This window comes from Salmo salar, chromosome 12 (assembly GCF_965601325.2).
Source record: "Salmo salar chromosome 12, fSalSal1, whole genome shotgun sequence".
NCBI classification, from domain to species: Eukaryota; Metazoa; Chordata; class Actinopteri; order Salmoniformes; family Salmonidae; genus Salmo; species Salmo salar.
The window spans coordinates 43,596,237-43,610,152 of record NC_138302.1 but is presented as its reverse complement, the minus strand read 5'-3'; positions in this window follow the sequence as shown (position 1 = coordinate 43,610,152).

Genomic DNA, 13,916 nt, shown 5'->3' with positions numbered 1-13,916 from the left:
TCATTAAAAACCCACTCCCCCATTCCACTACTTTGACCCCATCTGCTCCTGCACTATGTCAACATACTGGGATGACGGGACACCATCCCTCAACACACCCTGTAATTCTTCTGAATTCAAATCTCGTATACTTCTATGCAGCTTCCACCACAACACATTTTCTGCGATTTTACATTCCATTTCTGCAGTACAGTTGATAACCATTGCTATGAAGGCTAAGAAGCCAACCTTACTCAAACATAAATCACTCATTGTCCTATCCCTCTGTGCTGGTAAAAAAAAAACTACTCACTGGGATCCTCTCAGGATCCCTCACCCTTGACCCATCCTCCTCTACTTTTTTCACTGCCTCAACATACAACACTTTCTGCACAACTCTGACTCTGGCCACTTAAACCTGCCCCTCTCGTCATTGTCAACGGGAGATGACGCTTAAAATGACTATAGGCTTTCTCCTTAATGATGCAATCCGCGCTATCTGGGATCCTTGGGACGTCCCTACCCCATTGAAGTTTACATCTTAAATGCTAGGGGTTAGGGTATGGACATCCCAAGGATCACAGATAGCACTGAACATCATGCAAGCAACTGGGCAAGTTTGTTTTGAATGGTCTGGTGCCGAGGGTGGATTAAGATTTCCCTCAAGGACAAATGGAATGGTCTCAAATGGAGAACGGTGTGATTGCTACCCACCATTCGGGGCCCGCAACTCACATGCCTTCCTGCATGCGTTCACACACATGCAGAGACCACTTGCCGCGTTCACATTCTAGTTAGAACTAGAAGACTGAAATTTCCGACTTGCTGAAAGCGGCACGTGTATAACTACAACCAGTTAGCATGTCGGAAATGTTTGAGTTTACTAGTTCCGACTAGCACGTGAACGCGGCAACTCTCACCATTGAAGGTAGTTGAGCCCATGGCTGTGTTCGAGAGCATCAAAACCGGGATGAGTCATGGGTAAATTGTGACTGACTGATCTACAGATAATATTGAGTAGTTTTTAGGATGCAAGGTGATTTATAGATCAGTCAGTTGACTTGTCTTTAAACTCAACTGCAATGTCGAATGAGCCGTGCGTCTTGTGCACTTTGTTTGCGAGTGTTTATTGTTATAATCATTCCAAATACTTTTATATAGTCAACAAGTTTCTAAAACGCTTCTGTTTCTGTAATTGTAATGTATGCGTGTCTACGTTTAAATGCTGTTTATGGTGTGTCTATGACTGAAACATTGTTCCCCCTGCTGCTTTCTTGGTTGAACCAGGTCTCTCTTTAAAAACAATATTTTATCTCAACGAGACTAATCTGGATAAATAAAGGATAAAAAAAATAACATAAATGTAGGCATTCTTGCATCTGCAGGAACCCCTCTTTATACTATTGGTACATTTTTAAGCTAGGACTCCAGCACAGTAGGTGGCAGTAATGCACCAATAACACAGGTGGGAGGCAAGGGCCGCTATCTAGGACACTGGTAGACACGACTAGACAGTGTCCTATGGGGGGTGATAAGAGACACATATAAGCCTAACCGTACCACTGTGTGACTGTTGCCTAGCATTGCACGTCTGACTGACATGACATGATACAAACACCTTGCGTGACGCCTGCGTCGCATGTTAATGAAAGTCATAATGTGCATAGTTTATATTTATGTTAATAAAATCTCAACCATATGTTGAAAAACGTACCATTTTTCCCGTGCAAGCAGACATTCCGACGTAGCCACCTTGAACTACAGTGTAGCCTACGACTTCAGTATTTCCTGTTATCGCTAATGGCCTAGAAAGGATGATGTCCAATCTATAGGTAATCTGTCTTTCCCTCAACACCTCCTGGCATGGTATGTTATCTTTTCTCGCTGTATACAGATCTAAATGTTGTTAGCCAATCACAGACTGTGATGTTACTAGTTCCCAGTAACCTACATCAGAGAACCAATAAGAGTTGTGTCCACGGCTTTCAGTCGAATATAGAGGAGTTAATAGGTGCTATTCGGGATCCTAGGGACTCTATCAAGTATAAATGTAAAATGTTTAAGTTTAGTGTTAGTTTAGGGTAAGAACGACCCAAGGAATACGGATAGCAGTGACCGTTCATAGAGTGAGAGACTGGCACGGTATTTGAGAGCTCGGCGGCTTCACAGACATTCATTCGTTATTTTTTTTACAAGCACCAGAAGCGATTTGCGAGTGTCTGCCCCAGATAGTTTCCTTAGAGACGATGAAAATAATTACCAAAATGTACTTGATCCAATTGAGGAGTAAGTAGGCTATATTTAAGTTGTGACATCGTTAGGAAATATTTAGGCCTACTGTGTTAAGGCAAATTTGGTTTATTTGAAAATAAAACATGTTTTGTTGATAACGTATTGTCGAAAGCATGTAGGCAATATTATGTACTGAGGAGTTCATATGCTTTCCCAGAGTGTCCGTGCTATTAGGGATCCTTGGGATGTCCCTACTGCTATCAAGTATAAATGTAAAATGGTTAAGTTTAGTGGTAGTTTAGGGTAAGGACGTCCCAAGGAGTACAGATAGCAGTGACCATTCATAGAGTGAGAGACTGGCACGGTATTTGAGAGCTAGGCGGCAACACAGACATACATTTTATTTACAAGTGGCAGAAGCGATTTTCGAGTGTCTGCCCCAGATAGTTTCCTTAGAGATAATGAGGCCTACTGTGTTAAGGCAAATTTGGTTTATTTGAAAATAATTACCAAAACACATGAATAAAGGAAAAATACCTAATTGGCTGCTTATTACAGAAGGGAGGAAATCAAAAAACTTCACACTTATTATTCCTGGCATGAATTCACGCTTCAGCCTTCATTATTATAACGTTACCATCCTAACATACACACTTCAACCTTTACGAACAACACGCGAAGACATGAAAACTTAGCTAACACAGATTGCCTTCACTCCAAAGGTGTGTTTCTACGATAATAATCCCCATTACAACAGTTCTTAGCCACGTAGCCCCACTTGTCTTATCATTTCCCCCGCATAGCGAACACGTAAACAATTCAAACCAAAAAACGGCATAGACTTACAGGTTAATTGTCAATTACAGGTTTCTTGATGATTTGTGTGAGATTGACGCCTTAGAAACAAACTTGTCTCCATTGACAGTCCAAGTTAATTCATGGCGGTATTTTATGGCTCTAGGAAGACGTTAGGTGACTTGGTGAGAGGTATCAGCAGCTTCACAAGGCTTAATTCTGGCATGAATCACCCCCCATAGCGTCCCTCGCTCCCTTCTGCCGAGCACTGCTTTCCCGCAGCTCTGTTAATATTACGGCAAGGGCAGGCAATTGGCAAGCGGGGATAAAGTACTAGCAGTGTTGCCAACTTAGCGACTCTGTCGCTATATTTAGCGAGTATTCAGACCCCTCTAGCGACATATTTAAAAAAAATTGACTAGGGACAAATCTAGCGACTTTTTCTGGTGTTATTGGAGGCTTTTAGAGACTGATGTGAAAGCACGTATCGTTCTTGCTCTTCTCAACGAGCAGCGGGTGCTGCCGTGGGCCCCACCCCCATCCCAAAGCACTCACAGGCGGCCCAGTCTATGCGCAGCAGTCCCTCCCAGCTGCAGTCAGAGCAGGAGATGTTCACCCCTCCGCGTCCAGACTGCAAATGAATCACGCATGCGGGAAGCCGCCGCTGGCTGATCCCGCCCTGGCTTACATTCAGGGCAGGATGTAAATGTAAAATGTTCGTTGTCTAAAATAAATCACTACACAAAAATAAATCACTGCATTTGACACACACAGCCTCAGTCACTTACCTTGTCCACTGTGTGTGTGCCTCTCTGTGACATAAGCTAAACATCTAGCTGGCTAGCACATCATGTCTCAGTCTAAACTGTACACTCAAAAATACAGAAAGGAGTGGGAATCAAACCCTGAATTCAAAGGCTGGTTGAAGCCGTTTATTGGAGATGATACACGGGCATGCTGCCTGTATTGTAAGGCTGATTTCTACGCCAAACTTAGTGATGTAAAAAAAAAAAAACACATGACAACTCAAAAACATACTCAAAAGGCAAAGCCTTATAACAGTTCCACCCAAAACAAGCTGCCATTTATGGTTAAAAAAAATGTACTATGCAAAAAAGGCTGAGGCCACCATGGCATTAGCTATCGCTGAACACTGTTCCATGCTGGCATGTGATCACATTGGAGAAGCATGTAGAGCTGCTTTCTCAGACTCCACTGCTGCTACCCACTTCAAAACGCACAGGACAAAGTTCACAGAAATGATTAATGGTGTTCTAGCACCATACTTTCTGAAAAAGTTGGTTGCAGATGTGGGTGACCAGCGTTTCAGCCTCCTCCTCGATGAGTCCACGGATGTAAGTGTTTCTAAGTACCTGGGGGTTGTGATAAGGTACTTTAGTGACACCAAGCAGACAATTGTATCAACATTTCTGGGGCTTGTTGAGTTGGAGGGAGGAGATGCCAAATCTATAGCCCGTGCTGTTGTGGCTTTCCTCGAGAAGTGTTGTCTTAAAAAAGAGAAACTCCTGGGGATAGGGACTGACAATGCCTCTGTTATGACAGGGATTAACAATGGGGTCCATAAAGTGCTGAAGGAGGAGTATGGCCTCAAATATCCGGTTCTTATTCGCTGTGTGTGCCACTCTCTGCAGCGTGCTCATTTGTAGTTCTAAACATATTTAGGGTGTTTTTACTCACTCTTTGTCTCTCCCACGACGTTATTCCTCTCTCCTACAGCGTCCATCACAATTACATGCACATGGCCAATTATGCAAATTAGGTGATAACGTCATTTAGCGACTTATAGCAACTTTTACGACAGCCAATAGCTACTTTCCTTACTGACGAGTTGGCAACACTGAGTACTAGCTAGCTAGCTAGTACTCCGGTAATGTTATGGACATGGGGGCGACACCGGTAGCTACAGTAGTACACCGGTAGACAGTGTACTTCGTCCCCGCCTCCCGAACACTGCTTCCCTGCAGTTATGTTAACGTTACGGTGAGGGCAGGTTCTAGGCAGGTGGGACCAATGACAAGAGTGTGCAAAGCTGTCATCAAGGCAAAGTGTGGCTACTTTGAAGAATCTCAAATATAAAATATATTTTTAATTGTTCAACACTTTTTTGGTAACTACATGATTCCATATGTGTTATTTCATAGTTGTGATGTCTTCACTATTATTCTACAATGTAGAAAATAGTAAAAATAAAAACCCTTGAATGAGTAGGTGTGACTAGTACTGTAGTGGAGGCTGTGCCTGATTTCTTTACGAATAGTGGTAACTCTCCATGGTTCTAAATCAATAGTTGTTTAGTTCCAAAATGTTAAAAACATTGACTTTCTTGAACATGCTGTAGATCATGTAACTGCAATATGTTTTGTGGACTTCACAGGACAGATGTTGCTCTCCAGTTTTGTGATGAAACAAAGGTGTAATTGAATTTATTCTGCCACTGTGTCTTCTAATTGTTGTGGCCTTAGGCCTATATATATCACGATGTCAAGGCATATGAACTAACAAGTTATAGAGCAAACAAAGCAATTATCACAACACATAGGTTGTAATATGCCTTTTTTCCCCCCTGATCTTACCCATCAAATCAAATTGTATTTGTCAAATGCGCAGAATACAACAGGTAGACCTTACCGTGAAAAGCCCTTAAAAAAAATTCTTACAACTGCATTGTTGGTTAACACTTTTTTAAAACCTTCATTTAACTAGGCAAGTCAGTTTAGAACAAATTCTTATTTACAATGACAGCCTAGGAACAGTGGGTTAACTGCCTTGTTCAGGGGCAGAATGACAGATGTTTTCCTTGTCAGCTCAGGGATTTGATCCAGCAACCTTTCGGTTACTGGCCCAACGCTCTAACCACTAGGTTACCTGCCGCCGAAAATAGAGTTAAGAATTATTATTTTTAAATAACAATAACGAGGCTATATACAGGGGTTACCGAGTCTATGTCAGGATACAAGTTAGTCAAGGTAATTGGTACATGTAGTAAGGGTTACGTGACTATACATAGATAATAAACAGCGAATAGCAGCCCATGCACCGCAACTGCTGTTAGAGACTGAACATTGTATATGAAAGTATCAGAATGTATATTTATGTAGCTATTTTTCTATTGATAATGAGAACTGTGAATGTATTTTTCTACAAAGCAATTGTAATGAACCAGATAGACCTTTGCCGTTTGGAATCATATTTTAAAAGAAATGAGGATTCAGGAGGGGAATGAGAATGGACCGGAAGAAGCAGAGGGTTGCAGATGAAGGATCCAGGGGTTGGACTCTAGAGTTTGGCTTAGAGTCTCAGGTAGACATCATCGTCAGGCCATGGTAGTGTAAGGGACATTTTAATGTTTGTGCTATTCTTATAACCAATTTCTGTGTTCTATTCATGTGCTGTTCTATAAACCAATTTCTGTGTTCATGCAAGTGGTTGACTGTACAAATCACACCTATCAGTAGCTGCAATTTGGCAGTACGCCAGACGTTGTTTTGAGAACGAACAAACGAAAGATATCTCAGTTTCAAGGTATCAGCTTAGAAAGAAGCCTTGAGGTGTCGGTCTGTCACATGTTATGAAACAGTATTGGTCGGTCACATAAATAGACCAAACCGGTAATGATTAATTAATTGTGCTAAATCATGCAAATAACTTGTCTGCGTATAGCCGTGTATAAGACAACTGTTGGGACTGCCCCGGCTGAGTTTTCTGACAGACGTGTGCTATGGTGCAATGAGTTGGTTGGAATCTCTCCAGCGTGCTGACAAATAAACTCTTGATTAATTTAAGATTGAGTTTGAGTGTCCCTGTGTAAGAATTTCCACGACAGTAGTTAGACTGCTGTGGTGATGGCGATCCTTAGGTTCTTCTAAGAGATACTATACTGAACAAAAATATAAACACAACATGCAGTAATTTTTGTTGAGTTAAAGTTAATTTAAGGAAATCAGTCAATTTAAATGAATTCATTAGGCCCTAATCAATGAATTTCACATGACTGGGCAGGGCTGCAGCCATGGGTGGGCCTGGAGGGCATAGGCCCACCCACTTGGGAGCCAGGTCCAACCACTGTAGAGCCGGGCCAAGCCAATGGGTGTAGGCCCACCCACTTGGGAGCCAGGTCCACCTACTGTAGAGCCAGGCCCAGCCAATCAGAATGAGTTTCTCCCACAAAAGGACTTTATTACAGACAGAAATTTTCCTCAGCACCCCTCCCCTTTGACGATCCCGCAGGTGAAGAAGCCGGATGTGGAGGTCCTGGGCTGGCATGGTTACACATGAGCTGTGTTCGAATATCCATACTAACATACTGTATACTACATACAGTTGAAGTCGGAAGTTTACATACACTTAGGTTGGAGTCATTAAAACTTGTTTTTCAACCATCTGTACAAACAATAGTACGCAAGAATAAACACCATGGGACCACGCAGCCGTCATACCGCTCAGGAAGGAGACGCATTCTGTCTCCTAGAGATGAATGTACTTTGGTGCGAAAAGTGCAGATCAATTCCAGAACAACAGCAAAGGACCTTGTGAAGATGCTAGAGGAAACCGGTACAAAAGTATCTATATCCACAGTAAAACGAGTCCCATATCGACCTAACCAGAAAGGCCGCTCAGCAAGGAAGAAGCCACTGCTCCAAAACCGCCATAAAAAAGCCAGACTCCAGTTTGCAACTGCACATGGGGACAAAGATCGTACTTTTTGGAGAAATGTCCTCTGGACTGATGAAACAAAAATGGAACCGTTTGGCCATAATGACCATCATTATGTTTGGAGGAAAAATGGGGAAGCTTGCAAGCTGAAGAACACCATCCCAACAGTGAAGCACAGGGCTAGCAGCATCATGTTGGGTGGGTGCTTTGCTGCAGGAGGACCTGGTGCACTTCACAAAATAGATGGCAACATGAGGGAGGAATATTATGTGCATATATTGAAGCAACATCTCAAGGCATCTGTCAGGAAGTTAAAGCTTGGTCGCAAATGGGTCTTCCAAATGGACAATGACCCCAAGCATACTTCCAAAGTTGTGGCAAAATGGCTTAAGGACAACAGTCAAGATATTGGAGTAGCCATCATAAAGCCCTGACCTCAATCCTATAAAACATTTGTGGGCAGAACTGAAAAAGTGTGTGCGAGCAAGGAGGTCTACAAACCTGACTCAGTTACACCAGCTCTGTCAGGAGGAATAGGCCAAAATTCACCCAACTTATTGTGGGAAGCTTGTGGAAGGCTACCTGAAAACGTTTGATCCAAGTTAAACAATTTAAAGGCAATGCTACCAAATATTAATTGAGTGTATGTAAGCCTCTGACCCACTGGGAATGTGATGAAAGAAATAAAAGCTGAAATAAATAATTCTCTACTATTATTCTGACATTTCACATTCTTAAAATAAAGTGATCCTAACTGACCTAAGACAGGGAATTTTTACTAGGATTAAATGTCACGAATTGTGAAAAACTGAGTTTAAATGTATTTGGCTAAGGTGTATGTAAACTTCCGACATCAACTGTGCTTAATGAGTATATAGTACATACTATTAGTTAATTTTAGTATACTGCAAACAAACAGTATTCTTTCAGTTGAGTGTATTAGCACTTTGCCTGTCTACCGGAAGTTGATGTTGTTGCTATGCAACTTCATGCTAGCTCGTTAGCATCAAAATCACAAGCTTGACATCTTATGACTTCATTAACAATGTCCAATGAGAATGTATAACAGTACTCTTCTTGCGTTGTGTACAATCAATCTGACACAAACTCCATCTTGTAGCACCAGTCATGGAGATTTATTCTGATAGAAACAGCACAAAATTGCACGTCGTGCAATGCACGGCTCACCATCCAACTCTGCACTCACGCACTGTACAAAATATACAAACCCCCCCACCAGACACAGTAAGTTGCTAACTAGTATTAGCTGGAATTCTCTACAACAAAAATGCACCAACAAAACACTACATCTTATGTGTGGTGTTCTAATAACATTTACAAACAAATTGATATAAATTGTACATTTAAATCATCACTTGGGTGTGTAAAAATCACTTTTGACATACAGTGCTTTGCAACCAACAACTTACCGCTGGTTTGGTGCTTGTTCACTGGGACGATTCTAACTGAAACATCCTCCCTCGTAAACAAGCTATGCAAACCAGCCAATAAGATGCCATGTTGAGTAGGTGAAGGCAAGACAAAAATAAAACCAAAAACCCATTGGCTTAACAATAAAGTGGCAAGGGGAATCACCAATATAACCCTGTTCACTCCCCCCTACTGAATTCCACTTGCAAACAAAAATAATAAAAATACAAAACTGCACTGTGCAAACATACCAGGTATAGAGACACAACATATGTACAGAATAATCCAGAGAAAAAAAGTAATATATATATATATATATATATATATATATATATATATATATATATATATATATATTTTTTTTTATACTACCTAATAGAGAAAACTAAAAGTTAAAGCTGTGTATATCGAGGATGCAGACCCTGCTTTAAAACGATCACTAAATATTCCAGTCATTAGACTATTCTCCATGAGAATTAGAGTGAAAAGTGTTGATCAATCCCCTTAGCCCTCATAGGTAAACATGCCTGTTACATGTTAAGTGCACTCAGCGACTTTAAAACATCCAAGTAATAAAATAAACTACCATAAGAGACTATCATATCCGGCACATTACCATCCTGCAACCACTAATCATGGTCACAATGATGTAAAAACAAAACAAATAAATGATGTCAATACCATTGACCCTCTCTGGTCACATATTAACCTTCAAGAGCTAACTTTCTGCTGATTCATAATCTCAATCAGTCTTGACACTGGTTTAAATAGTCTTCCTGACCTTGACCTAATACGACCCAGAGTACCTTCAACTGCATAAGGAGTGACAGTGTTGTGTACTGTTGCAATAGTGGGTCTGTCAACACAGTCAGTCAGTGTGTAACTGATCAGGTAAGGAATGGTCCGAGTTTGGTAGGTCAGTACAGATATTGTAAGCAGACTGGTCAATTAGCTCACTCACTACACTGTTACGTCTTGGTCAGATTCTTGAAGACTCTCTGTTTGAGGCAGACCTTCCAGCCGCAGCATGGGGGAAGAGGAAGAAAGTTGACTGGCATTATCAGGTTGCGATGTACCGTCTTCTCCTGTCCAGTGGAGCTGTTCTGAATCTTAAAAGTGTGACTGTCAGCATTCAATCCAGTGACAAGGTAGACAGTATCCTCCCAACGGTCAGCGAGCTTCCGCTTTCGGCGCTCCCCCTTGTTAGCTAGCAACACTCGATCACCAATCTCCACTGGTGCTCCTCTGACTCTTGTCATACAGGTCAGCATGCCTCTTCAACTGCTTCGCTGCAGATGCCTGTGCTGTATTCATGGCTTCTTTCAGATCTGAACAAACTGGTCATAGTCAACAACTTCTGGGTTCTCTAGGACAGAGCCAAAGACTATGTCAACAGGCAGTCTTGGCATCCTCCCAAACATTAGCAGGAAAGGGGCAAAGCCTGTGGTCTCGTGGATTGTACAATTGTACGCAAACGTGAGGGACTTCAGCGCCTGAGTCCATCTGTGCTTTGCTCTCGTCAGCAGAGCCCGGATCATGTTTCCCAACGTCCTATTCATCCTTTCGCAAGACCCATTCCACATCGGATGGTACGGTGTGGTGTGAGACTTCTGAACACCTGCAACACAACAGTTCGGCTATTAAAATGCTCTCAAAGTTGGCTCCCTGATCTGAGTGTATACGGCGAGGCATCCCGTAGACACAGAAATAGTTGTTCCCCAGCTGATGTGCTACTGACTTAGCAGACTGGTTCAGACACAAGAAGGCATGAGCCAATTTGGTAAAGTGGTCAGTAACAACGAGCACATCCAAGGACTTGTTTGAAGAATCTTCTGCAGACCAAAAGTCTATGCACGCTAGTTCAAGAGGCTCAGTTGTTATTATGCTCTCAAGAGGAGCTCTTGCTTCCGGATCAGGAGTCTTGCTCACGACGCATCTCCTGCAGCACTTCACATATGCTTATACCTCCCTCTCCAGGCCATGCCAGAAGAACCTCTGTCTTGTCAGGTAGACTGTTCTCTGTTGGCCAGCTTCATCATGGACACCCTTCAACACCATTGCTTTCATGGAGGCTGGAAACACATACAGGAACGTTTTCCTCTTTGTAACCACATTCTTCGAAACCCGATACAGTTCACCCATCTTCATGTTCAACTTGTCCCAACTTCTGAGAAGACACAAAACCTCACTCTCGGGCACGCTCTCTCCGGGATGGTGTTCTCCCCCTCTCCACAAAAAAGATCACTCTGCTGATCACGTTGTCATCACACTACTTACTCATCAGTAGGTCGTGTGGCAGAACATTGACATCGGTCTGCTCCGATGGCATAACAGCCTGTGGTAATAGCAGTGCATGTGAGCCCACTTCACCCACCCAGCACCTGTGTGAACGAAGAACAGCTGCAACTTCATGTCTTGATAAAGCAGCAGATTTGGGGGGGGGGGGGGGGGGTCAACAGTAGTCTGACAGCTAATGACCACTTCGTTGGAGTCAGAGGCTTTGTCAAAGGGGTGGTTGGACCAGTGAAACACATCTTGCACTCTGTCTGTGCGCACAGCGTTAGCTTCAGCTAGTAAGGTCTCGTATAGGACCCTTGTCAGGCGATGGAGTGCACTGGGTCGTACAAAGGGCTCTCTGCTCAAAGCCTCTGCAACATTTATTTTTTCAGGGATGTACTTGATGTCAAACTCGTACGGTGCCAGCTTGGCGACCTATCTCTGTTCACAAGCATCAAGCTTTGCTCAGAATGTATGTCAAGGGATTATTATCCGTCCATACCGTGAACTGCTGTCCCCATAGCCAGTGGTGGAACTTGTCACAGATAGGCTCAAGCTCTTTGCCATGAAATGGGCTGTGCGCAGGATACCTCGACTGCGCATAACTGAGGGGCTTGCTCGCAAAGGCTATAGGTCTTGCTGTAGCTCCCTGTTCCTGCACCTGGGACAGCACAACACCTAAGCCGTTGCTGGACGCGTCCACCGAGTGTAGAAAGGGTTTGTCGAAGTTGGGGTGGGCCAACAAAACCTGGTCCAGTAAGGCTTGCTTTAGCTGGAATAAGGCCTGTCTGCATTCTGTTGTCCAGTCGGCAGCCGTCAACTTCCTGACAGGTGAGCGTCGCTTCTTTTTCCAGCGTTGAGCCTTGTGTCCAGTAGTCAATCCAAAGAGAGGCTTTGCGATGGTCGAGCAACCTTCAATGAACTGTTGGTAATACACCACCATCCCAAGGAATGACCTCAAATTCTGAGATGGAATGTCAGTACCATCTTCCATCAGATCAGCTTCTGTTACTCCTGTAATGGCCCTCACCTTCTCAGGGTTTGTAGCTACACCATCCGCACTAATGGTATGCCCCAGAAACTTCACAGACCTCTGCAGAATGTTACTTTTTTGGCGCCAACTTCAGGTTGTGAGCCTTGAGACGCTCAAAAACCATTTCCAGGTGCTGTATAGCCAGATCTTCAGTGGGTGCATAGACCAAGACATCGTCAAGGTAACACAGCAGGCTAAGAAAGTTCTCATCCCCAAAGATGTTTAGCATCATCCTCAAAGGTTGCAGGACTATTACATATGCCACAGGGGTTACGATTGTATTCGTACAATCCAAATGGCGACGTAAAAGCTGTGAATCTCCGGTCATCCTCATGCACTTCCACATTGTAGTAGCCAGAGGTAAGGTCCATTGCCGAGAAAAAGGCATTTCCACCTAAAGCAACCAGCACGTCAGCCTGGTGAGGGAGTGGGTGGGCGTCTTTTATGGTGCGAGCATTGAGCAAACGAAAATCAGTACAGTCTCTCAGGTCTCCAGGCTTCTTCCATACAAGGACAAGGGGTGAGGCGAACTCACTAGACTTCGTTATGATTTCACGTTCTTCCATCTCATTCAACGCTTGCTTGAGCTTCTCATAATGATTTGGTGAAAGGCGTCAGTAGGGCATCCGAATGGGTTTCTCATCACTCAGTTGAATGCGATGAAGATAATCCGGAAGCTTTTCCACAATCCAACTTGTGCCTGGAAAAAAATGGACTTGTACTCAGCTATGAGCTGGATGAGTTTCTTCTTAAACTGTTGGGACTAGGGGGCAGTATTTGCACGGCCGGATAAAAAACGTACCCGATTTAATCTGGTTACTACTCCTGCCCAGTAACTAGAATATGCATATAATTATTGGCTTTGGATAGAAAACACCCTAAAGTTTCTAAAACTGTTTGAATGGTGTCTGAGTATAACAGAACTCAAATGGCAGGCCAAAACCTGATAAGATTCCATGCAGGAAGTGGCTTGTCTGACAAGTTGTGTTTCATCTTGGCTGTTTTTATTGAAGACTGAGGATCTTTGCTCTAACGTGACACTTCCTACGGCTCCCATAGGCTCTCAGAAGGCGGGAAAAAGCTGAACGATGTAATTCCATCCCCAGGCTGAAACACATTAGCGCGTTTGGCAAGTGCTCTATCAGAGGGCCATTAGACTGAGGCTCGTGCATGAGGGGATAGCATGCAACGATTTCCCGGTCGGAATATTATCGCTTTTTTACGAGAAAAATTGCATAAAAATTGATTTTAACCTCTTACATCTAGACGTTCCGCTAGCGGAACACCTGCTCCAATATCCAATGATGGGCGTGGCGCGAAATACAAATTCCTCTAAAATCCGAAAACTTCAATTTTTGAAACATATGACTATTTTACAGCATTTTAAAGACAAGACTCTCGTTAATCTAACCACACTGTCCGATTTCAAAAAGGCTTTACAGCGAAAGCAAAACATTAGATTATGTCAGCAGAGTACCCAGCCAGAAATAATCAG